Genomic DNA, 26,689 nt, shown 5'->3' on the forward strand with positions numbered 1-26,689 from the left:
AAAAATTATTGAAAGCAGCAAGGGAAAAAGGACAAATAACATACAAGGGAACTCCCATAAGGTTAACAGCTGATTTCTCAGCAGAAACTCTACAAGCCAGAAGGGAGTGGCATGATATACTTAAAGTGATTAAAGGGAAGAACCTACAACCAAGATTACTCTGCTAGGCAAGGATCTCATTCAGATTCGATGGAGAAATCAAAAGCTTTACAGACAAGCAAAAGCTAAGAGAATTCAGCACCACCAAACCAGCTCTACAACAAATGCTAAAGGAACTCCCCTTTAGGGAGTCATAGGAAATGACTGGTCATAAAATGGTCATAGGAACATACATATTGATAATTACCCTAAACGTGAATGGATTAAATGCTCCAACCAAAAGACACAGGCCTGCTGAATGGATACAAAACAAGACCCATATATATGCTATCTACAAGACACCCACTTCAGATCTAGGGACACATTCAGACTGAAAGTGAGGGGATGGAAAAAGATATTCCATGCAAATGGAAATCAAAAGAAAGCTGGAGTAGCAATTCTCATATCAGACAAAATAGACTTTAAAATAAAGAATGTTACAGGAGACAAGGAAGGACACTACATAATGATCAGGGGATCAATCCAAGAAGAAGATATAGCAATTATAAATATATATGCACCCAACCTAGGAGCACCTCAATACATAAGGCAACTGCTAACAGCGCTAAAAGAGAAAATCAACAGTAACACAATAATAGTGGGGGACTATAACACCCCATTTACACCAATGGACAGATCATCCAAACAAGATAAATAAGGAAACAGAAGCTTTAAATGACACAATAGACCAGATAGATTTAATTGATATTTATGGGACATTCCATCCAAAAACAGCAGATTACACTTTCTTCTCAAGTGTGCATGGAACATTCTCCAGGATAGATCACATTTTGGGTCACAAATCAAGCCTCAGTAAATTTAAGAAAATTGAAATCATATCAAGCATCTTTTCTGACCACAACGTTATGAGATTAGAAATGAATTACGGGGAAAAAACGTAAAAAACACAAACACATGGAGGCTAAACACTATGTTACTAAATAACCAAGAGATCACTGAAGAAATCAAAGAGGAAATCAAAAAATACCTAGAGACAAATAACAATGAAAACACGCGATCCAAAACCTATGGGATGCAGCAAAAGCAGTTCTAAGAGGGAAGTTTATAGCTATACAAGCCTACCTCAAGAAATAAGAAAAATCGCAAATTCATGCAGTTTTGATTGCATTTCCCTGATGGCTAATGATGTTAAGCATCCTTTCATGTGCTTATTGGTCATTGTATATTTTCTTTGGAGAAAGGTCTATTCATATCTATGCCCATTTTAAAATTGGGCTATTTGTCTTTTAACTATTGAGTTGTAAGTATTCTCTCTACAATCTAGATATCAGGCATATGATTTACAAAAAACTGTCTCCCATTCTATGGATTGCTTTTTCACTTTCTGATGGTGTCCCTTGCAGCATAAAAGATTTTCATTTTGATGAAGTCTAATTTATCTGTGTTTTTCTTTCGTTACTTGTGCTTTTGTTGTCATACCTAAAGAACCTATTTTACAATCATGTAGTTTTATGTCCATATTTTCTTATAAGATTTTTATAGTTTTAGCTCTTAACTTAGATATTTGATCCATTAGGAGTTAATTTTTGTATATAGTGCAAGATAGGCATGCAGCTTCATTCTTTTGCATATGGATATCCAGTTGTTCCAGCACCATCTGTTGAAAAGAATATTCTTTGCCATTGAATCCTCTTGGCACTCTTGCCCAAACTCAATTGGCCAGAAATGTGAGTGTTTATTTCTGGACTTTCAATTCTATTCCATTGATCTATATGTCAATCCTTATACCAGAACCATGCTGTCTTGATTACTGTAGCTTTGCAGTAAGTTTTGATATCAGGAAGTGCGACTCCTTCAACTTTGTTCTTCTTTTACAAATTGTTTTGGCTATTCTGGGTCCCTTGCAACTTTGTATGAATTTTCGGACCAGTTTGTCAATTTCTGCAAAAAATGCAGTTAGAGTTTTGAAAGGAATTACATTGAAATAGATCGATTTGGTGAGTATTGCCTTCTTAACAAGCATTAAGTCTTTTGATCTATTAAGTCTTTCTGTTTATTTAGGTCTTCTTAGATTTTTCAGTGATATTTTGTAGTTTTCAGTGCACAGTTTTGCACTTCTTTTGTTAAATTGACCTATAAGTATTTTATTGTTTTTGATGCTATTGTAAATTGAACTGTTTCTTTAATTTCATTTTAGGTTGTTCATTGCTAGTGTATAGAAATACAAATTATTTTTGTGTATTGATCTTTTATCCTACAAACTTTCTGAAGTCATTTCTAAACTCTAATAGTTTTCAGTGGATTCCTTAGGACTTTCTATATACTAGATCACATCATCTGCAAATAGAAATAGTTTTACCTCTTTTCCAATCTGGATGGATTTTATTTCTTTTTCTTGCCTAATTGCCCTGGCTAGAGCCTCCAGTCAGTTTAGCTTGTTGCTCTCATAGGGCTACCAGCCTCCTCTTAATTGCTTACAGCAAAATCTCCATTGTTTTTGAGGGTCCTTAAGTTTGAACTTCTCCACATTCTACTTGAAATAAAGTCAGTTCCTTTGGGGTTAATTTTGGAGCTCCCTCTTCTTAAGGACTGCCTATCTCCCTGGGCAAAATCTCTGAGCCACTCCTCCAGGCACTGGGTGAGGGTGGTAACTTCTGCTTTTCTCAACTGAAACTTCTTCTTATGAGTAAGCTGGGGCAAGGGCTATAGATGCTCTAGTATTTTTGGCCTGCTGTGTCTAGGGTAAAGTTTCCACTCTATGAATGGGGGCTGGATGGAGGAACGGAGCCTCCAGCCTCTCAGAAACATTCACTAGGAATTTAGCGTCTGCAATTTGGAGTAGGAGGGGATGAGAAATGTTGGTGTCCTGCCCCTTTCAGTGAGATACTGTATCCCTCAATTGGGAGCTCAATGGAGAAGGAGCCTCATCTTTTTTGGCACATTTTCTCACAGTGGAGCTTGCATCTAGCTGAACTGGGAGTTGGGGGATAGAGTGGGTCATGGTTCAAGTGCGACAAACTTTAAATTTTCTGAGATTTTTTTTTTTTTTTTTTTGTGGTACGCGGGCCTCTCACTGTTGTGGCCTCTCCCGTTGTGGAGCACAGGCTCCGGACGCACAGGCTCAGCGGCCATGGCTCACGGGCCCAGCCGCTCTGCGGCATGTGGGATCTTCCCGTACCGGGGCACGAACCCGTGACCCCTGCATCGGCAGGCAGACTCTCAACCACTGCGCCACCAGGGAAGCCCAATTTTCTGAGATTTAATAGAATTTCTTGAATAAATGTTTATTTGTTTTATACCCTTAGTACAATATCTGAAGACTTTAAACACTTTGGTGTTTAAAAAATAATTTTCACTAGTTGTTTCACTGGTGAACAGATCCACAGAGCACCTTATATTGCCATTCTGGAGGTAGAATCCGCTGAGCAGTCCATCCTCTTACATTTAACTTATTTGTGTTTTTATATTCAAATTTGGTTTCTTTTAGCCAATATATAGTTGTCTTGCACTTTCACCCAAGCCTACAATTGTTGTCTTTTAATGGAAGCATTTAGACTCTTTCTATTTAATTTTATGATTGTTATGTTTGGGTTTACATAGTCCATATCATTATTTTTTTTCTATTTGTCACATCTGTTCTTTGTTCCCAGTATCCTCTTTTTATGCCTTGTTTTGGAGTAATGTAGTATTTTTATGATTCTATTTTATGATTTTTTAGCTTATTTGCTGTACTTTTACTTTTTAGTAGTTTATTCAGGGTTTATAGTTTATAGTATACAACCACAATGTATCACAATATACTCTTAAGTAGTATTATACCACTTTGAATACAGTGTAATAATTTTACAACTGTATAATTCCATTTCACTTCTTGCAGCGTTTTTGCTTTTGTTGGCATACATTTTACTTTTTCTTATGTTATAAATGACAAAATATATGGGGTGTTTTTGCCTTAAACTGTCAATTTTTAAAAAATTAATTTATTTTTAATTTTTGGCTGCATTGGGTCTTTGTTGCTGTGTGCGGGCTTTCTCTAGTTGCGGTGAGCAGGGGCTAGTCTTCGTTGCAGTGTGCGGGCTTCTCACTGCAGTGTCTTCTCTTGTTGCAGAACACAGGCTCTAGGCGCACAGGCTTCTGTAGTTGTGGCTTGCGGGTTCTAGAGTACAGACTCAGTAGTTGTGGTGCACGGGCTTAGTTACTCTGCGGCATGTGGGATCTTCCCAGACCAGAGCTCAAACCTGTGTCCCCAGCATTGGCAGACAGATTCTTAACCACTGCACCACCAGGGAAGTCCAAACTGTCAATTTTTAAAGTTGTTTTAAAAATGAGAAAATGGGTGATTGATATTTACACGCTTATTTATCATTTCTGGTGCTTTTTCATTCTTTGTTTGAGTCTTATTTTCCATCTGATATCATCTTCATTCTATCTGAAGGACTTTTTAAAACTTTTTTTTGTGTGCAGGTTTGCTGATGAATTCTTTGAGCATTTGTATCTCTAAAAAAGTCATTATTGGGGCTTCCCTGGTGGTGCAGTGGTTGAGAGTCCGCCTGCCGATGCAGGGGACACGGGTTCGTGCCCCGGTCCGGCAAGATCCCACATGCCGCGGAGCGGCTCGGCCCATGAGCCATGGCCGCTGAGCCTGTGTGTCCGGAGCCTGTGCTCCACAACGGGGAGGCCACAACAGTGAGAGGCCCGCGTACCGCATTAAAAAAAAAAGTCATTATTTTGTCTTCATTAGTGAACATTATTTTATCTTGGGTTTCAAATTCAGCGTGACAATTCTTTTCTTTCATTACATTAATGATGTTACTCCACTGGTTTTTTTTCGTTTTGTTTTGTTTTGTTTTTGCAGTACGCGGGCCTCTCACTGTTGTGGCCTCTCCCGTTGCGGAGCACAGGCTCCGGACGCGCAGGCTCAGTGGCCATGGCTCACGGGCCCAGCCGCTCCGCGGCATGTGGGATCTTCCCGTACCGGGGCACGAACCCATGTCCCCTGCATTGGCAGGCGGACTCTCAACCACTGCACCACCAGGGAAGCCCCCTCCACTGTTTTTTGGTTCCCACTGCTTCTGAAGAGAAATGTGCTGTTATATTTTATCTTTGTTCCACCTTACATAATGAGTCTTTTTTTCCTCTGGATGCTCTTAAGATTTTCTTTTTTATACCTTTTAAACATTTTGATTATAGTGTGCCTTGGTGAAGTTTTATGTTTCTTATGCTTGGGATTCATTGAGCTTCTTGGATGCGGGTATACGGTTTGCACTAAATTTGGAAAATTTTCAGCTATTAGTTTTGTAAATATTTTTGTGTTCACCTTCTTTCAGCAACTTCTAATATATAGGCTATTTAAAGTTGTCATACATTTCACTGTTCCTCCATTCCTTTTTAAGGAAGCTTTCTCTTGCGCTTCATTTTGGATTTTTCTTGTTGTTGTTTTGGGGGCTTTTTTGTTTTTAAAATTTCTTGGCTGCACCGTGCAGCATGCAGAATCTTAGTTCTCCGACCAGGGATTGAACCCCTGCCCACTGCATTGGAAGCTCGGAGTCTTAACCGCTGGACTGCCAGGGAAGTCCCCATTTTGGATGTCTTTAAAATCTCTTTATGTTTCAAGTTCACTAGTCTTTTCTTCTGAAATGTCTAATCTGCTGTTAATTTCATCCAGTGTATTTTTTTTTTTGTCTAAGACCATGTGTTACTCATCTCTGGAAGTTCAATTTGAGTCTTTTAAAAATAATGTCACAAGAGTCATGTACCAAAATGTTCATTGCAGCTCTATTTACAATAGCCAGGATATGGAAGCAACCTAAGCGTCCATCAACAGATGAATGGATAAAGAAGATGTGGCAATATATACAATGGAATATTACTCAGCCATAAAAAGAAATGAAATTGAGTTGTTTGTAGTGAGGTGGATGGATCTAGAGTCTGTCATACAGAGTGAAGTAAGTCAGAAAGAGAAAAACAAATACCGTATGCTAACACATATATATCGAATCTAAAAAAAAAAAGGTCATGAAGAACCTAGGGGTAAGACGGGAATAAAGACACAGACCTACTAGAGAATGGACTTGAGGATATGGGGAGGGGTAAGGGTAAGCTCTGACAAAGTGAGAGAGTGGCATGGACATATATACACTACCAACATAAAATAGATAGCTACTGGGAACCAGCCGTATAGCACAGGGAGATCAGCTCGGTGGTTTGTGACCACCTAGAGGGGTGGGATAGGGAGGGTGGGAGGGAGGGAGACGAAAGAAGGAGGAGATATGGGAACATATGTATATGTATAGCTGATTCACTTTGCTATAAAGCAGAAACTAACACACCATTGTAAAGCAATTATACTCCAATAAACATGTATAAAAAAATAAAAAATAATGTCATGTCTTCTATTAGCATACTTAATTTTTCCTCTATTTTCTTCAACATGTAGAATACTTTTATAATAGCTGTTTTAATGTCCTTCTCAGGTAACTTTATCACCTGTGTTATTTCTGAGTCTGTTTTATATTGATTAATTTTTCTCTTCATTACTGATTGCATATTCTGCCTCTGTGCATGACTAATAACTTTTTACTGATGCCAGACATTGTGAATTTTATCTTCTTAGGTTACGAATTTTATAATAACAGTAGTAATAATTCGTTTAAGTGATTTTGAGCTTCGTACTGGGACACAGATGAGTTACTCGGAAACAGCTTTATCCTTTTCAGGCTTGCTTTCAAGCATTATTAAGAGGGGACCAGAACAGTCTTTAGTCTAGGGTGAATTTTCCTGACTACCAGGGTAATACCTAGCTGAGAAATCCACCCAATACCCTGAATAGTTTGAGGTTTTTTCACCTCTGGCAGGTGAGAAGATAAACTATTTCCACCCCGCTGAGATCTCTGAAGTCATCCACCCATTCCTTTTTGGTGGTTCTTTTTCCAGCCAGAATTCAGCAGGAGACTCCCAAGGGAACCCTCTGCAGCTCTCCAAGCTCTCTCTCTCTTTCTCTCTCTCTGCAGTCCTCCCCCATCCATCCAGCTCCCTTTTCTCTGGTCCTGTGCTCTAGGAATTCTAGCTGCCTTGGCCTCCCGGAATGCTGAACTCTGTTTCCTCAGCTCTGGGAGAATGCTGGCCTCTGTCTGGGTTCCCTTTCCCTGAACTGAAGCCGGGAAAGCCTCTCCAGGAAGTAAACTTGGAGAAATCGTAGTGCACACCACATTTTTCCCCATCTCTCAGGTATCAACATCCTGCATGCCTGTTGTACCACATCCGAAAACTGTCACTTCCAATTTTCTAGTTATTTAAAGTGGGAGGATAAATCCAGACCCTGTTACTCCATCATGGCCAAAACCAATTCTTAGTTCAGTCTTAATTAGTCCTTGAATGCTCTGTTCAGAGGATCAGTTATCTTTCTCATATGACGTGTGTGCGTGCTGTGATGAAGAGGTTGAGGGAGACTCCTGAGGTTCTGTCAGTGTAAAGATGTAACTGCTGTTGCTATCCTGACAATTACCACTGTTGATGATGATGAGAAGGCATCATGTGTAAAGCATGTGGCAGCCGAGCATGAGTTAAAGAGCACCTGCTATACTAGAGGCGGAAGAGAATGTTGTTTTACGTCAGGACAGAGTCAGAGAGCACAGTGTGTGAATCCAGGCTTTGCCATGAACTAGTGGAGAGACCCTGGGCAAGCTGTCTAACTCTTTGATACCTCAGTCTCCTTGCCCATTGTTCTATTAGCAGAATCAGGGGTGAATGTGGCCTGTTGCAGCCATGCAAAGGAGGGAGTGCCAGGAAGGAGGTTGTGAAGGGTCAGCTGGGGCAAGGGGCAGAGGATTCCTAGAACGTGGGGCCTCAGAATGCCTTGCCCAGCAGCAGGCAGAGGTGGGTTCAGCCTTGGACATGATCCTGCAGGTGACTAAGAGGTCTCTGGAGGACAAGACCCACAGGATGGATTCTCCAGCCCACAGGACATGCACAGAGAGGAGTGGTCACTGAGACTGAGAGTACTCCGAATATCTGGTCTTTCCAATTCATGCGGTGGGGACCACATTTCTTTCCGGGATTATGCAGATGCGGTCTTGATTGGCTTTGACTGTGTTTCTGATGTCAGTGGCTACTGCTGTCACTGACATTGATGGGGAATAAGGCACAGACAGGGGTAATGGGCAGGAGCTCTGTGACCAGACAGACCTGGGTATGAGTATGGTGTTTCCCCCTCTGGTGAGCTTGAGTAAGTTAGTGAGCTGATGTACAGTACATCAGTTTATTCATCTGTAAAATAGTGATTAATAATAATAACCACCTCCCAAGGATGTTAGAAGGAGTTAACTGATGGTTAAAATAGAGCATCTCTGGAAACAATAATAATGACAAAAACATTAATAATACTGGCTAATATTTATCTCACATTTATTCTGTGCCAGGCCCTGCGAAAACTCTTATTGGGATCATCTCACTTACACCTCGTGAAAGCTTGTGAGGATTGATACTATTACACAGTGGAGAAGATGGAGGAACAGAGAGAGAAAGGGAATGAACCAGTCACACAGCTGATATGAAGAGGACAAGCTGAGATCGACACTCAGGAAAATGCCAGAACCAGTGCCAGTGTTCGGGCTGGGCCGTGGAGAGATCTATTCCAGATGGGGCTCTGCTGGGGCTGAAAAGTAGAAGAAGGAATCAGAGTGGGCTGCTGTGGGCAGTGAGTACTGGGAAGATACACCGAGTGGACGAAGGGGTTGAAGGGCAGTGATGATGCCTACCGACGCGGGGGATTGGAGTGTCGACTGAGGACCCTAGGAACGGAGGAGAAAGAGGACGGTATGGGAATCAGAGGGAACATCACTGGCTGAGAACAAGGACCCTTCTGGATGTTAATGTTAACTCCTGAATTTGTTCGTTCATTCATTCACTCATTCATTACTTCACAAACCATTTCCTGAGCTCCTGCTGTCTTCTAAAAGGGCTCCAAAAAGGAGCGCTCAGACTCAATCCTGCTCCCAGACATATTGTTCTACATGACTTACACAGAGATAGACTGAACCACAATTTTTGTGAATTTAATTTCTATCATTAAAAAAAAGAAGAAGAATATGACAAGAACCCAGACTTCCGGCTTCTCTGGGAAAATCACAACCCCTGCCCATGCAGGGGTCTCATTCCTGCACAAAGATAGTAGGCGATAGCAGCATTGTGGATGCCCCCTCAGACAGGGTAAGGGTCTGGGGTCTGCGCCAGCCCCATCTTCTCTATCATACCCACACGCTGGCCTCTGCCTGGGTTCCCGCTCCCTGCACTGATGCCTGGAAATCCTCTCCAGAAGTAGGCTGGGGGAAAGTGTAGTGCTCACCTCATTTTCCCCCTTTTCTCAGGTATCAGCATCCTGCATGCCTGTTGTAGTGCATCTGAAGACCGTCACTTCCAAAGTTTTAGTTACTTAAAGTGGGAGGATAAATCCAAACCTGCTCATTCATCGTGGGCAGAACCAATTCCTAAGTCAGTCTTAATTAGTCCTTGAATGCTGTGTTCAGAGGATCGGTTCTCTTACTCGTCTGACATGTGTGTGTGTCCTGTGATGAAGAGGTTGAGGGATGCTCCCAAGGAGTTTACATCAGTGTAAAGATGTAACAACTGTTGATATCCTGACAATTACCACTATTTATGATGCTGAGGAGGTTGTTGTGAGGGTCTGGGGTCTGCACCAGCCCCATCTTCTCTATCGTACCCACACCGGAAGCCGATTGGCAGGGAACATTTACCATACCCATGTGCTGCCCTTCCCTACCCTCACATGAGCTGCGCTCCCTAATGCACAATAACTGCCTGGCCCTGGGGCATGTAAATTTGAGAACCCTGTTGCTGGAGACCCTCCAGATGCCCTCACACAAAAATGCTCTGTGGTACAGGTATTGTTTTCACCACATGACTTTGCTTTAGACAGAGTTATTCAAATAATACGTGAATAAGTGGCTGCTGTGAAAGATTCCATTAGTACATCAGTACATGGACTACACAGGTCATCACATTCCTCCACATTCTCTGCTTCCTGGGCCTACCAGTGGGGCTAGTTATAGGTGCTTCCTTGCTCCTTTCAAAAAATATTTCTCTGTATTTAAACCACACACACACACACACACACACACACACACACACACACAGCAGGCCCCACTATGAGCATCTCCCATTTGCTTCCCCTCCCACCTAATATTAACAGCATGTCCTGAAGAAGATCCCTCTGATCAGTACACACTGGTCCCCTCATGCTGTTCCATGGCCAGTGTGTGCTCCATGGTGTAACATGAACCACTCACCGTTTGTTTACAACCCAACCATCATCGACTCTTAATGGACATAAAGAGGTTTTACACAATTGTTTGCTACTATCTTCCTTCTACACACAACTCTGTGAATGTGTGTGTTGATTATACATTTTTAAAGTGGAGCTGCTGGGTCAAAACTCAGTCATTCACCAATCATCCACTGAGCACCTACTATGTGCTGGGCACTGGGGAGACTGGCCGTACTAGACAAAAAAAAAGTCTCTGCCCTCACCGACCTAGCATTGTAAGGATTTTTCACTTTGATACATGCTGCCACGATGCTGTCCATCAGTGGTGCAGGAGAAGTAAAGCTTGTTTACTGGCTCCTCACATCACTCTTGGGGCAGACGCTCTGCTGCAGTGAACAGGATGCTTAGACCTTTGCTCCCTTCAAGATCTTCAGGGTCTGGCGATGAAGACTGTTCGTTTGGATGTGTTGGGGGGTAAGGAAGGAGGGAGGGAAGGGAAGGAACAGTTCACAAATAACGTGGTGGAGGGAGGTAGGAATCCTAGAGTCCACCACTTAGTTGTGTAGGAGGGACGCTGAGCCTGGTTAGAAATGCAAATTCTCGGGCCCCACCAAGGACCCACTGAATCAGAAACTCGGGGATGGGGGGTAGCAATCAGTGTTTTAACAAGCCCTCCAGGTGACTGCGATGCATGCTACAGTTTCACATTCACATTAGACCCACCAGGATAACCACAGGACTGAAGCGAGAAACAGCACCCCCTCCCCCACCGCCCCGGGGTATCACCTCCTGGGGGTGTCCGGTTCACCCCTTCATTTCTACCTGGTCACATTCAGGCGGGGATGGCAACGGGGCGAGAGATTGGCTCCGGGATTGCGGGGCCAGAAAGCGTTCTGGGCGCTGATTGGTCGCCGCGAGATGGCCGGAATAAGCTCTTCCGGTGCGCAAAGCGGAGCCGGAAGTCCCGCTATTCCCTCCCCCTCCCCGCGCAAGGCGGTAGCCGAGTTGGAGTTCAGGGCGAGAGCGTGTTCGTGTGCGCGCTGGCGTTTTCAGAACGTACATTTCTCTGAGTGGGCCCACTCCAGAACTGGCTGTCCCGACGGGCATAGCTAGAAAGGGCGAGGATTCCGCTAGGGTACATGTACGGGGTAACAGAACGGTGACAGAGCCCATGGTCTTTATCTCATGTAGTCAGTGTCCTTGGGACCCCTGGGAGATGTCCCCTTTCCTAACGGAACCGAAGGCACGGTAGTCCTTTCCACCGATTACAGTCAAGGACAGAGGCCTGCCCCTCACCAGGCCTTCTGATCCCAGTCTGGAGCTTTACCCCTCCTGCCCGTTGGGAGACTGTGGCTGGCTTGCCCCACTAGGCCTATCCTGTATTACCCAGGGAGGCACAAGCAATCACAAGGCCCAGCACAGAGAAAACTTCTTGTAATGCTCCCTGTTACAGTGGTGTCACTGCATGGAGGTAACTTTCCAAGTAGGAAGACTTTTTCCCAAATCCAAGACTCCAGAGAATTGCGAGGGTTTCATCCTAACTTTGTCCTCCCTCCCTTTGGGCACCGGCCAGCAATGGTCCGCGGGCATCTACATCCGCTGTTCCCCGATCCCACCACCAAGGGGCGCGCGAAATGAAACGGTTCTGTCGTGGAACGTACCACTGAGGGGTAGAGGGAAGTCCTTCGAGTCGGGAAGGAACCATTCGGGAGGGGGCGTCCGTTCGGGAATAATCCATTGAGCTCTGTGACAACACTGAGGGTCCCCTTACACCGCGTCGGGCATCGACCACGGGTCCCAGCGGAGGCACTCAGGGCGCCGCTGGGTCCATCCCCATTGTAACCGCTCCATCTTCCCGGCACATTCGAGGCCGAGGGGACACCGGGTTCTCAGCCTGCAGCCTTCTTTTCTATCTACTCCAGGGTCACCCCTTCGTTTCTGCATGGTCACATCCAGGTGGGGAGAGCAACGGAGCAAGAGATTGGCTCCGGGATGCGTGTATGTGTGTGTGGGGCGGGGGGGGGGGGGTCGAAGTCGAGAAAGCGTTCTGGGCGGCGATTGGTCGCCGCGAGATAGCTGGAATAAACTCTTCCGGGGTGTCAAGCGGCGCCGGAAATCCCGCTATTCCTGCCCCTCCCTCCTCGCCTGCCCAGTTCCCATTGGCTGTCTCTCTGGGACAGGCACAGTGGTCGCCGAGTTGACGCTCAGGGTGAAAGGTGTGCGTGTGCGTGTGCGTGTGCGCGTGCGCACGCGGGCATTTTCAGAGTGTACATTTTTCTCCGAGTTTGACTACTCCAAGACTGACTATCCGTAAGGGGCTGATTAGCTGCCCGGGTCGGTGGCGAGGTTCGGCGCAGTCGCTGGCTGTGCAGGGTGACGGTGGTGGTGTCTTTCCGCGAGCTCTTACAGTCTTGTTTAGCCTTCACTCAGTCTGGAGCGTGTGGCACCGCAGGGTCAGTCGCGCAGATTCATATAATTAAGGCCAAGGAGGGGTCACCAAACTTTTTTGGTGTCTCTCCCTGGGAAGTAACGTGTGTCGTGCAGTTTGGAGATGTGTACCGCTACGTCTGACATCCCAGATGCTGTTTGAGTACATTTGGCGTCTGTGAGCATTTTGGGGAGTTTTTGGTGAATGGGATATTTTATCTGGGTGGGTTTTGTGAGCCATGGTACAAAGTCTGTAGGGATTTGTGTCCTTGTAGACCTGGGTGTGCATTTTCTGAGCTTTTGGGCATTAGAGTCACTGGGTGTTAGACCCTTATGTAGACGTCTGTACCCCAGCGTGTGAGGCCTTTGAACTGTTGTGATTCTGGGTCCCAAGGTGTGATGTCTCTGAGCTGCTTTAGGAAGGGGTTTGTCTAAAGGTGTAAAGTATCTGAGCTGTTTGGGGTCTGTGTGTCAGTAGTAAAATCTCTTACCATTTTGGCTGTGAGGTCTCTGTCCAGGAACTGAGGGAGTTGGAAACCCGGCAGGTATGATTCCGAAGCCTGGAACCCGACGTGCTGATGGTGCGTTGTTGAGGGTGTCACTTGTCTCCTGGAGTCTCAGTACGTACGTATCATAATCAGTCAAATGGGGCCAGTGCCCACCTTGGAGGGTACCTGTGCATGTTAACAGTGTGTGTAAAGGGCCCGGCTCCCAGCTATGGTTCAGCAGATGTTTTCTGAGCGCCTGCCATGTACGTGAGTACTATTCGAGGAGTTTGTGACAGGACAGAACTGACAAAGTCTCATTTCATAGAGTTGGTCAATAAGTAAATCAAGGGTGGCAGGTGCTATGTATGAAGAAAGATAGGGCTGGACCAGGGGAAAGGGTATGTGGAGATGATGTTATTATTTTATTCAAGGTAATCAGGGAAAGTCTCCCTGAAGGATGACGAATGAGCAGAGACCTGGAGGAAGTGAGGGAGCACGCCGTGGGATTACCTGAAGGAAGAGCATTCCAGGCAGAAGGAACAGCAGGTGCCACAGTCCTGGCGGGGCAGTCTACTTGGCGTGCTCCTGGATATCAAGGAGTCCTGTGATGCACTGGGTCCAGCACGTAGCACTCATTGAAAGGTGTCTGGTGCTGCTCTCTGTGTTTGTCCCACAATCTGTGGTCATCCCCATTTCACAGATGAAGGACCCGAGGCTCCAAGATGTGCCCTGCACCTTCTCACCTGCTTACACCTGAAATTACTGAAGAGGGGTGAAACTTTCTAGCCCATCATGAGAGACAGAGGGCCTGAGTGTAAGAGCTGCAGGGAGGACACCGTCCACACTGAATGTCAGCCAACCAGCGGAGATCAGTTATAAAATGGGAATCATGCCCCTCATAACATTGCTACTCTTGATGGAGGGCAGGACTTAAGAATGAGAAAGGAACTGGGGCAAAGGAGAGAGGCAGGAAGGGGAAGCTGGAGGACAGTGAGGAAAAAACCCACTGGCTTCATCATATTGCTTGGATTTGGCCCAGTTCACCTTGATTAACTGATATATTCACTTTTCCCCTGTCCCTACCCTTTCTTTCCCTTCCCTTCTCTTCTCTTTTGTGCCTGAGCAGTTCAGTCCTAAAGCCATTAGGTGTTGACGGGCAAGGCAAGTATATGCGTGTAGGGGCATCCCAATTTGGGAGGTCAGAGCCCAAGGTGGTAAGGAGGATATCCCTGGGGGTTCTGTGGGGAGGTGGTTAACTGGCTCAGGGATTCAGGCTTGAGTGAGGTGTGGAAGTCAAGGGCAGGGGATGGTTCAGCATAGCACGTGGGGAGGACCTCTTTGTGGAGGAGGGATGGCTTATATGCATTGGGATTTGTCAACTCAGTGAATATATAAGGATGGTGGGAGCCACGTCTGTCACTTTTGGAAGAGGGAATTTCCAATATGGAAAGGAGGTAAACTGGAACAACTTCTGAGGAGTTCTACTGGAATTAAAGGTCTCCGTGAGAACTCCTGGTTTTCAATAGATATGTGTGCATATGTGGATAGATTGATATAGAAATATATATGTGTGTGTGTGTGTGTGTGTGTGTGTGTGTGTGTGTGTGTGTGTGTGTGATTGTGTTCACACATATATTCCAAACTTCCTGAAAACAGCAACATCCCAATGACAATAAGTACACCTACCGCTAGATCCTAGCTTCTGAATACCATTCTCCGCTAAATGCTGGGTTCCCAGGCTGAGGAGAGAAAGGATTAATGAGCCTGGCTCAACTTGTCATGTCAGTAATAAGGGAAAGTTAAGGAATGATGGGGAGATGTCAGGGGGACACAGAATATAGCTGGAGGGCTCTCCCACCGGAAAAGCTGGGGACTCTTTTATCTTTTCCAGCTTCTCTGAGGTATTATTGACATATAGCATGTAAGTTTAAGGTGCACAGTGTGATGATTTGATACACGTAGATAGGGCAAAACGATTACCACAATAAGGTTAGTTAGCACTCTATCCCCTCACAGAATTACCTTTTTAAAAATTGTGGTGATAACATTTCAGATCTACCCTCTTAGCTTTCAATATACGATACAGTTTTGTTCCTTATACTCAGCATGCTGTACATTAGATCCCCATAACTTATTCATCTTGTAGCTGGAAGTTTGTACCGTTTGACCAATATTTCCCCCAGCCCCTGGCAACCGCCATTCTAAACTCTATTTCTGTGAGTTTGACTTTTTTAGAGTCTACATATAAGTAGAACATACAGTATGTCTTTCTTTCACTTACTTCACTTAGCATAAAGCCTTCCAGGTCCATTCGTGTTGTTGCAAAAGGCAGGATTTTCTTCGTTTTTGTGGCTGAATAATATTCCGTTGTATATGTCACCACATTTTCTATATCCATTCATCCCCTCCATGGCCACTTAGTTGCTTACATATCTTGGTTGAAGCTGCATTGTAAATTGTGACGTTGGTGTTAGTCCTCCAACTTTGTTTTTCAAAATTATTTGGCTATTCTAGTTCCTTTGCCTTACCCCAGAAATTTTATCATCAGTTAGTCTATATGTACAAAAAAATCCTTGCCTGGATTTGTGATTGGAATTGTATGAAATTGATGGATCTATTTGGGGACTATTGACATCCTAATTATATTGAATTTCTCAACAGATGAACGCAGTATGTGTCTCCATTTTGTTAGGTCTTCTTATATTTCTTTTCCTCAGCATTTTGTAGTTTTGAGCATACAGATCCTGCTTATGTTTCGCTAGGTTTTGGGGAGAAGCTATTATAAATGGTATGCACAAGTCTTTTTTTTTTTTTAATTTCCTAATTGTTCATTGCTAGTACAGGCAAATATGCCTGATTTTTTGGTGTTGAGCTTGTATCCTGCGACCTTGTTAAACTCACTTCTTAGTTATAGGAGTTTTTGTTAATAGATTTCATGGGATTTTCTAGGTAGATAATCATGTCATTGGTGGATGGGAGCAGTTTGATTTCCTCCTTCCCAATCTCTAAACCATTTGTTTCTTTTTCTTTTCTTACTGGAGTGGCTAGGACTTCCAGTACAATGTTGACTTATAGCTATCCTCCTGGCCTGGTTCCTGATCTTAGGGAGAAAGCATTTAGTCTCTCTCCATCAAGTAGGATGGAGGGGCGGGTATTTTTGTAGATGCTCTGTGTCAGGTTAAGAAAGCTCCCTTCTACTCCTGGTTAGCTGAATGTTTTCATCATGAACGACTGTTGAATTTTGTCAGATACTTTTTCTGCATCAACAGATAACGATCATGTGGTTCTTTGTCTTTGGTATGCTACTATGCTGGCTTGATTGATGTTTTAATGCTGCACCAGCTTTGCATTTCGGGGATAAACCTCACTTGGTCATGGTGTATTATTCTTTTTATATATTGAATTTGATTTGCTACTACTGTCTTTGTTTGACTTTGGTATCAGGGTAATGCTAATCTGAAAAAAGAATTCAAAAAGTGTTCCCTCTCTTCTGTTTCCTTGAAGAGATTGCGTAGAATTGCTGTCATTGCTTCTTAAATGTTTGGCAGGATTTTCCAGGGGTACCATCTGGCCCTGGAGATTCCTTTTCTGTAAGTTTTTCAACTACAGACTCAATTTTAAAAATAGATGATCTGTTTCTTTTTGGCTGAGCTTTGATAGTTTGTTCCATTTCGCCTAAATTGCCAAAAGTAATTATGTAGAATTATTCATAGAATCCTTTTAATTTCTGTGGGATCTGTAACCTATTTCATTCCTGATGTTGGTAAGTTGTGTCTTTAGTTATCTTGCCTTTTTTTTTTTTGTCTGTCTGGGTAGAAGTTTATGAATTTGTATTGACCTATTGAAAGAACCAGCTTTGGGTTTCGTTGATTAACTCTATTCTTTTTCTGATAACTGTTCCAATCTCTATTTCCCTTATTTGCTTGCTTTGAATTTATTTGGATTTTCTTTTTCTAGTGTCTTAAGGTGGAAGCTTTCATTATTGATTTGGGTTCTTTATTCTTTCTAATAAGATAAGCATTTGATGCTGTACATTTACGGCTAAGCACTGCTGTACCTGCATCCTGCAGATTTTGGTAGGTGGTTTTTTCATTTTCATGTTGCTTAAATTAATTTGTAACTTTCCTTGATCCTTGCTCTTTGGTCCATGGATTATTTAGAAGTATGTGATTTAATTTCCTTGTGTTTGGAGATTTTCCTCCTAACTTTGGCTTACTTATCGGTGGTTTTTCTCTTTTGGTCAGACGACATTCTTTGTATGATTGCAGTTATCTTGCAATTGGTCATATTTGTTTTATGACCCAGGATATAGTCTACCTTGGTGAAACTTCCATATGCACTTGAAAAGAATGTGGTATATTCGGCTATTGTTATGTGGAGGGTTCTATACCTGTGAGAACATTCGGTTCACCCATGCATTCTAATTTGCTTTCTCTCCGTTCTGTGTATTACTGAGGTTGTTGAAGTCTCCAGCTGTTCTTGTAGATTTGTTTGTTTCAGTTCTTCCAGTTCTGACTTGGTCATGTATTTTGAAGCTTTGCTGTTGAGTACTGTGCAGAATAGAGTTAACATAGCAGGCCTGCGACTATAATCCTTAGAAGGGCTGGCTTGTTGGCCCTCACGTCGCGTCTGAGAACTTGGATTTCAAGAGGTTTCCCACCGTTGCCTCCTTCAGAAGTGTAGTTTACTCCTCCATCTGTCCAAACAGTATGTTTTATGCTAAACACCTGCTTTCCTCCTGGGAACCTGAAATCTTGTTATGTGCTAGGCCCCGGGTTTCTCAGGAGCTTCCCTGGTGGACAGCATTTCACACGCGTTGTCATGATCCGTTGCCGGAGGGACAAATTGCGTGATTATCTACTAGGAAAGGACTCTTGGAAGCTTGCGCTGGTTTCCTCCGGATGTTGCCCAGTGCACCTCTCCCCCTGGATGATTTGGCTTTGTATCCTTTTGCTGCAGTAAATCTTAGCCATGAGGATGACTATGTGCTAGGTCCTTGGGGTCCTCCTAGGAATTCATCAAAAGCAAGGGTGGTCTTGGGGCATCTGAAACAGTGGTGGCAGCTGTGGATTCACTAGCGAGACTGTGACTCGCTGAAATACGGTGAAAGCCTTGTTTGAGTAAAGGGAGGATGAAGCAGTAGGGATGACGATCTTTTTGTGCTCATTGACTGTGGATGTACCCGTGCTATGAAACAGCAGCTGAGCCACTGACTGTTGTGATAGGTGTTACTTACAGAATTTGAAAACAAAAGATCCAGATCCAGGAGAGTTAGCGCACTGCATCCTCGGCTGCTTCTGCTGTGCTGCCTGATGTGAGTGGGGTGGCGGGGGGTGGGGGTGGGGAGTGCAGCCAGCTCCTGACTTTGGTGTTTGTTATTTCCTCCAGGCCTGGGGGGAAAGGATGCAAACCTTACAAAAGGTGAACTCTGGGTCGGCCAAAAAATGTTAAAAGTTTGACTTGCTCTCTCCTACAAGCGGAAGAAAGCAAGTAAAATCAGGTTCTGGGCTGGAGAAAGCTTCAGATAAACTAGAGGCAAGAAGGGGAAAAAGGTCTGCAGGCTTTTCTTCAACTTGGCGGCGGCGGCGGCTGCGGCTGCGGCTGCTGCTGCAGCAGCAGCAGCCCCTCCCAGCACTCGCGCCCGAGCTCCCCGGCCGCTGTGCGGTACCCTGGTGAGTGTCAGTTTACTGCTAGGCGTTTGAGTAAAGCGTCCCTGGGAGAGGGAATTTTAAAAATGGCTTTGTACGTTGTGGCTGTTGCATCTGCATCTTTGAGACAACTGAGACGGGACGTTAGGCGTATGACTCTTCAGTGCAAGAGAATGAGCTTTTCCAGCCTCCTCACGGGATCAGTGAGACAGACAAAAGGACAGGAGGCTGTGTCAACCCATTTTGAAAATTTTTAAAAATTCACGATTTTGTCCTGGCCAGTTGCTAAACGTAATGTCTTTACAGTTAGATTATAAAACACGTTTTGCTATGAAAGTACTCTTGCCTACAGCCCTTCCATACAAAAGATTAGGGGGACATTAGGGGATAATTAAAGAAATGTAAGTTTTGTTGTTTGTTTCTGTGTTTTTTTTGCGGTACGCGGGCCTCTCACTGTTGTGGCCTCTCCCGTTGCGGAGCACAGGCTCCGGACGCGCAGGCTCCGGACGCGCAGGCTCAGCGGTCATGGCTCATGGGCCCAGCCGCTCCGCGGCATGTGGGATCCTCCCGGAGCGGGGCACGAACCCGCGTCCCCTGCATCGGCAGGCGGACTCCCAACCACTGCGCCACCAGGGAAGCCCCGAAATGTAAAGTTTTGATTTCAGGATTGTACACAGTGATTGTATAACAATGGAGAACACACCACCCCTGGCACCTGGTGGGGGAAGTGTAGAGAGGGAGCGAGGGCATTAATGATCTTGTCTGTTCCTGGGAATTTTCTATGTTTCCTAAAGGAATACTCCCCATGCAGCCTTCCAAGCTGCTGTGAGCACTTTTTTTTTTCTTTTTGAATTTTACTTTATTTATTTTTTTATACAGCAGGTTCTTATTAGTTATCTATTTTATACATATTAGTGTATATATGTCAATCCCAATCCAGTGAGCACTTTGAATGCAAACTGTCTGCTGAGGCTCCAGTCACACCTGAGGGAGCTCTGACTGTGGGACCGCAGGAGTGGCCCCAGCCCCTGGATGGTGCATGCAGAGCACCTCCAGGTGTCAGCCACCCTCGGAAAGAGGATGCGCTGGGGTCCCGGACAGACAGAACTGCTTGGAACGGGCTGCCTCCAGGCAGTGCCTCTGAAACTAAGGCCTCAGATGGATTATTCAAACTGGACAGGGAGTCCTAGGGGGGCAGGTCCCTGGGTGGGAGGCCACACTGGGGCCCCAGGGAGCTGTCCTGCCTGCCTGATGTATGTCCTGCTCGGGGCAACCTAGCAGTTGTGAACCCTTTGTTTCTAGGGATACATGCATGCCTCGGAATTACCCTTCTTGTGTGTGAGCCCTGAATATCCCGACGCAGCCTCAGCCTGGACGAGTAGTGACCAGAGTATGCTGTGCCTGAATTGGTGCCTCAGGTGCCTCAGCTACAAAAGGTTCATACAAAAAACTAAGCCGTAAGGTTCCTGGCTTTCTAAGTTAGACCTTCATGGTTAATGACACCTGTATTTAAATGGCTGAGTCCTGGAACCCTAAGGGATGTAACTGACATCAGTACTGCAGTGTAGGCTGGTGTCACTGCGCTGCCTGGGTCCTAAGACCTGTGGCATTCCCCTCCCTCCCTCTGCAGACTGACATCCTTCTCGCTCGTCATTAAGACACTGGGTCCAGTCCTTCACCCGTTACGTCAGCTCCACAAGTGTGGACTGACTTTCTACCGTGTCTCAGGTCCTCTGCCCTGAGGACACCAGGATGAACGGGATGTGTTTCCAGCCTTCTGAGAAGGAGTTAAAAGTCTGGTGAGGGAGACAGACGTGGAAGCAAAACCTCGGTGCCTCAAAGACAATGGGCTTATCTGGCTTTGTTCAGCAACCCATGGCAGATCACACTATGAGCATTTCCCACGTAATTTTTCCCATCCATTAACAGCATATCCTGAAGATTCATCTAGTCAGTACAGCTGGATTCCCCTCATTCCTGTAGGCGTGTACAACCTCAGCTACCAAGCGACACTGGTGTGTTGCATCAAGCTCAAGGCCAGTAAGAGAATTGCCTTCAGTATGTGTTCTCTAAAACACTCAAGGATTCTTTGTAAGTTTCCAGAGAAAGCAACATTCAGGCTTCCCTTAATTCACGGGTAAATTACAATCATGGAAAATCCACTTTATTTAACTCTCTGCTTAAAAGTGTTCGCCTCCCTGTAACCCTCAGCCCACAGATGCCGGTAGCTCCTCCCAATCATTTCAGCACCCAGACCTACCCTCTGAAACTTCCTGTCAGCTTCCACCTACTTACCAGGTGCACCATTGTGGTAGTAAACCACATAACATACTGGTTATCAACCACGAGAATAGGATTTTGTGAAGGTATCCCCAGACCTCTTATTCTCATCAAAAGGATAGGAATGATATGGTCCACGTCAGGGTTTGGTCTGGGGAAATAGCATGGCAGCATGGAGTAGGACACAGGACTCCCCAGGAAGGATTCCAGGCACCTTCCTCGTCTGTCTTGCTTTCTGTGACAAGATAATGGTTCAGGGACAGACGGGGTGTGAGGTAAGGCTTCGTTTCCAAGGTCAATCACGGCCGTGGGCATCAGTGTTTAGGATGGTTCTGTGGTCGTCGTGGCTCTTGGCTCCCGGGTCTGGGGTCCTTCTCAGAGAGAACGAGCCCTCTCCAGGCTGCGTTACCAGAGTCACGGGCCAGGCGAGGGCTTTAAGCTACTAGGGAAGGCTGTCTGCTTCGGCACGGCAGATCAGATCAGAGGAGGACAGCTGAGAGGAGAAGAGGGGAGAAGATCTCCTCAGGTCAGGGGCAGGTGTCTGATCGGTGAAGGGAAGACATTTTTCCTAAATTCTGGTTGCTCTGGGCTTGTGTGGCATGGAGGGAGTGAGGGTGCAAGAGAGAAGCAGAGGCTGACTGGAGGTGGGGAGAATAGATCATATAACCTCATATCGTCTGTGTCCCACGGCCCCCGAGAAAAGCCCAGGCCACGTGGCATCTCAAAGGTCATCTCCTCTCACCACCTCCATCCACTGGCCATGAAGAGAATGGATCTGAGATAAACTGAAGCCTCAGAGAGACAGGCCAGTGGGGTGGTGGTGTCTTCTCAGAAGATCCGCTGCCCTGCCCTTGGTTTGACTCTCACGCTGTGTCCTTTACGTTCTCTCTCCTGTGCTCTCAGGTTGGTCTTCCCAACTGTGTGTTTGTCCTGGGAAGAGTCAGTACATTGGAGACAGTCTCGCTACCAAAGGAGTTTATTAAAGTTCCTGAGAGTTTCCCAGGCAGAGTGAAAAATCAAAGATTCTAGGGCACCGTTGTAGCCACACTAAATGAGATTCACTGAGTGCGGATCATGGAATCTGCATTTTTGTGTTTTTTTTATATAATTCCTCAGTTCTGATTGACATGGACAATTTGTCTGGGTACTACCAGAGCAGAGGAACGAACGGTCTTATTTTCCCTACTGGCAGGTTTCTCTCTCCATCGGGAGCATGTGGAGGTGACAGAGGTTTGCTGCCTTCTCTGATGCACAAACCCAAGACCTTCAGGCTAGGAGACTGACATGCTGTCTGCTGTTCTAAGGAGGCTCTCAGATCATTGTTTCCACAAAACATCCTGATTCCAATCCTGTCAAGCCTCCATCTAAAAGATTTCTGAAGAAACCAGATTTCTATTTAGTGTGCAGTTCCATGCTGTAAGGTCAATTTGTGTTATGTGTTAGCTGTTTTTCTACATATTTTGCAGTAGCCATTGGATCTTGCCCTTGACTGAATAAATACAGAACACACTTGAGTTTTCCACAATGCCTCCACAGACCTGTGGCTCCACTCCTTACTGCTGGGTGACACTGAGCGGGCTACTTAGCATCTCTGTGCCTCAATTCCTCCATTAGTAACATGGAAACACTAGTTAGGAGTAAATGTAACTACTTCTTGGGGGCAGTTTAGAGCACTGACCATGTTAAGACATGGGAAGTTGTCAGGACAGTGCTCAGCATGTGACAAGTTCCTGGTGAATTCTAGCTGTTGTCATTACTGCTGTTAATAGTTACCGTTCCCACATTTCCCTGGAGAGTGTTCCAGAGAAACAATGTCAAGACCACCTTTGACTCACCACATGGACTTTGCACTATCACTTCAGCCTCTCAGGGACTCAAGAACTGAATGTATGGGGCATGGGTGTGGGTATGTGTGTGTGTGTGTGTGTGTATATTAGCATAATGAGTATTTAACTCTCCTTATGGGGATATTGTGAAGCCTAAATACAATGCTGGGGTTTCATCAGGGGCTCGTATGGAAAAGTTTAGTGCCTATTCTCTAGGAAATTAGAAGTCTAATGACCTCTTCGTATGATTTGTATAATGATGGGAAAGTAAGTGATCACTGGACGATTGTAGTAGAACATGAGTATATACATTTTAAAAAACATTCCAGAGGGAAATTTAAAGGCCCAAGGACCTCATCATATAGCCCTTTTTGGGGGGGGGCATTATTTTTATGAAGCCTAATTCTCCTGTATCAAATTCTGAATATCTGAATCTTATGAAGATACAAAAGTATTAATACTCAAACTTTCATCAGTAGGACTTTATTTCTTGTGTAGTTTTCACATTGCCGGTTTTATGGTGTTTCTTATTTCTTCCACTAATATTCACGTTTTTTTAACCAAAGGGTGATGGTGTGAATATTTTCTGAGTTACATCCTGAGGAGATGGTAAACAGTGTTTTTGGATGGAGAGTCTGAGGAGGGGGGCAAAGGGGAGAGAGAGTGGAGCGGGAGTGGTTGAGGAGAAAGCAACGGGGGCAGGGAGAGAGATATGGGTACAAGCAGAAACCGAAGTGAAGAGACACAAGAATAAAAGCTCACCCTTCTGGACTGTGTTTAACTCTCTATATGTATAAGTGTAATAAGGTCTCTGAGTACTCACAGCAACATTATGAGGTAAGCATTTTTAATGTTATCATCCCTTTTTGCAGATGAGGAAGCTTGAGACACGTAGAGGTTAACGGGTGAAGGAACTTGCCCAAAGTCACCTGGCCGGCAAGAAGTGAGTCAGATTGCTACGCAGGCCTGAAAGAAACAGAGAGGTGTGGTATCTGACCCCCAAATCTGGAATACACTGCAGTGTCCAGTGTCCTCTGGATCAAAAGGCAAGTGAACATGTCCATCGGCATGAATCAGATTACCATGGATCTGTGTATGGATTGAGCATGATGTCTCCTAAGTGCATGAAAGACCACGGGGTGTCGTGTCAATATGCACACGTCACAGAGAACAGTTCCTGGTCCATATCAAGCTCTATACATGTCTTTGCTTCTACCGACATCAGTATCAGCATCCTCATCCTCATCATTATGGGAAGTAGCATAACCATACTATAATGATAAACAGAACAACAGACACAAAAGTATGAAGACATTACCTCCCCCCATCTCCTAATCTTTAAAAATGCAGAGAAAAAACCTGGAAGGCAGTAGACTACATATTAAGTGTTTTTCTCTTGAGTGTGAAATTCTAGATAATGCCCAAATAACCTTTTTTTTTTTTTTTGGCGGTACACGGGCCTCTCACTGTTGTGGCCTCTCCCGTTGCGGAGCACAGGCTCCGGAGGCGCAGGCTCAGTGGCCATGGCTTATGGGCCTAGCCGCTCCACGGCATGTGGGATCTTCCCGGACCGGGGCACGAACCCGTGTCCCCTGCATCGGCAGGCGGACTCTCAACCACTGCACCACCAGGGAAGCCCCCAAATAACCTTTTAATGTGCTGTATCTTCATTGTTACGTAGCCAGTTTTTCTATTATAATTTAAAACTAGTTTTTCTGAAGACCTGTTCTCTTAGGTATCTTGACGTTTCAGGATGAAAAAAAATTGTTTTGGTATCCTTGCCAAGTGAAAACCCAGTCAGCACACTTAAGTGAGGAGTATGATCTTTGGTACAGTGGGGGGTGTGGGGTGTGGGGGGAGCAGAGAGGTCCTGATGGAAGGTTAGCTAAGTCTGCAAGCGTTGTGAAAAAGGCCACGGACGATATAAGCCCAAACCAAACAACAACTCACAGGTCCCTAGGAAGAGACTGGTGTTCTATCCACATAAGTGTCTGTATTAGGACTTCTTAGACCTTTGCTCTTTTGGCTCCCGTGGCACAGTGGGGCAGCGTGTGGCGCTTGTAACGCAGTCCTGCTTTGACCCAGGCTGTGGATGAGAGTTGCAGCCTCCCCTGCAGCACCGCCCCTTTTGTGGGCCAACTGGAGCACTTTTCTTGGTGCCTGGGAGCCTCCAGATTCAGAAGGGAAGGGATCAGTAGGTAGATCCGACCCTCCCAGATAGAGCCATGCACAGCAAGTGAGATGCAGGTGCAGCTTGGTGCAGTAACCCGTTGGGAATTAGCAGAGTTGGATTGGGTGACTCAAGGAAGAAATGTGGACGTGAATGCAAAGGGGAGGAACCACATTAAGAGGGGTAAACAGCTATAATTCCCATTTCTGTAACAGGGTAGGGTACTCCATTATTGTTGGGAGAAGGCTCCCTGGTCTGAGCTCTGGGAGGGCGTCACGGCACTTTAGTGATGAGCGTTCTGAGGAACCGCCATCAACCCTAACCAGGGGCCGCTGAGTGTCTGAAGGCAGGAAGTCTCAGTCTTTACCCCTAACAGACACAGACAGCTTCTTAGCCCTGCTGAGAGTGGTGCTGTGGCACCTGAGGGAAGCTCAAAGTTGCCCTCTAGCAAAACTACCAGTGCTCCTTATGTCCTAATCCAGGTCAGGGTGGCTGCCCAGACACTGTGCACTGATCCGGATAAGTCTGATGGTGTGTGTGTGTGTGTGTGTGTGTGTGTGTGTGTGTGTGTGTGTGTGTGACAAACAGTGACTTTATTCATTGAATCGTTCACCAAGCTCCAACTATGGTCAAGGCACTGTGCTGGATGTCTGGGGATACATAAAAAAACAAACAAAAAAATGGTCAGCTGGGTATCTGCTCAGTCAGCTGACTGACAAGGACAAGGAGGGATCATAGATACTGAATGACAAGCCTGTGCCAGGCCTTAGAAGGAGTGAGAGGCAGGACGTGGGGGAAGAGCAGAGAGAGTCGAGGTGGAGCAAGCAAGGAACTAGGAGGACCGCGTGAGGGGCAGCTCCGAGTGAGACTGATGGCCTCACCTGGACTTGACATGCCCTTCCTAACTGAGCTCAGGTCCCTGACTCCATGGCCACCTGTGCTCTGGGCACAGCATCACAGACTCCACTAGCAGCCTGCGTTCATTCAACAGTCCATCGATTGGACACGTAGTTGCGGGGCCTACACTGGGCACCAGCCACTTGGTACTTGGGAAACATTCAGTGAACTGACCGGTGCTTTAAGGATCTTGACCCAAGTTCCACTGTGAGGCCAGAACTGTGGCTGATGGGGCAACAGAGTGACCCACACGTGTGTAATGAACGTTGCAGCCTCTTTGGTTAGGAGTTTCCGGAATTAGGGATCGTATGAAAGATGCAATGCTCCTCCCCCCACCAAAGGGAAGAGAATCTGACTCGAGATATGCCCTGTTTACTCCATTCTCCTGTGTCATTTTTAACGCAGAAATAACTGGTCCAAGAAGAGCTACCCTTTATTGACCAAGTACATTTGAGTCGAGGTCCTTCATTCACTGAGGAAACAAGTTCGAAGCACCGACCAGACACTAGGTCTCCGCTAGTTTGGGGATGCAGGGATGATGGGGCCAGTTTGGGGATGCAGGGATGATGGGG

General features: G+C 45.4%; 1 long non-coding RNA gene across 1 annotated transcript; it reads left to right on the forward strand.

The window, feature by feature from the left end:
* Positions 1 to 12,858: 12,858 nt before the first annotated feature.
* Positions 12,859 to 24,762, forward strand: LOC132513297 (uncharacterized). Its single transcript, XR_009538430.1, has 3 exons — positions 12,859 to 13,428; positions 13,728 to 13,842; positions 23,923 to 24,762. It is a non-coding gene; the product is annotated as an uncharacterized LOC132513297 (long non-coding RNA).
* The last annotated feature ends 1,927 nt before the right edge of the window (positions 24,763 to 26,689 follow it).

The sequence above is a fragment of the Lagenorhynchus albirostris genome, chromosome X (assembly GCF_949774975.1).
Source record: "Lagenorhynchus albirostris chromosome X, mLagAlb1.1, whole genome shotgun sequence".
Classification (NCBI taxonomy): domain Eukaryota; kingdom Metazoa; phylum Chordata; class Mammalia; order Artiodactyla; family Delphinidae; genus Lagenorhynchus; species Lagenorhynchus albirostris.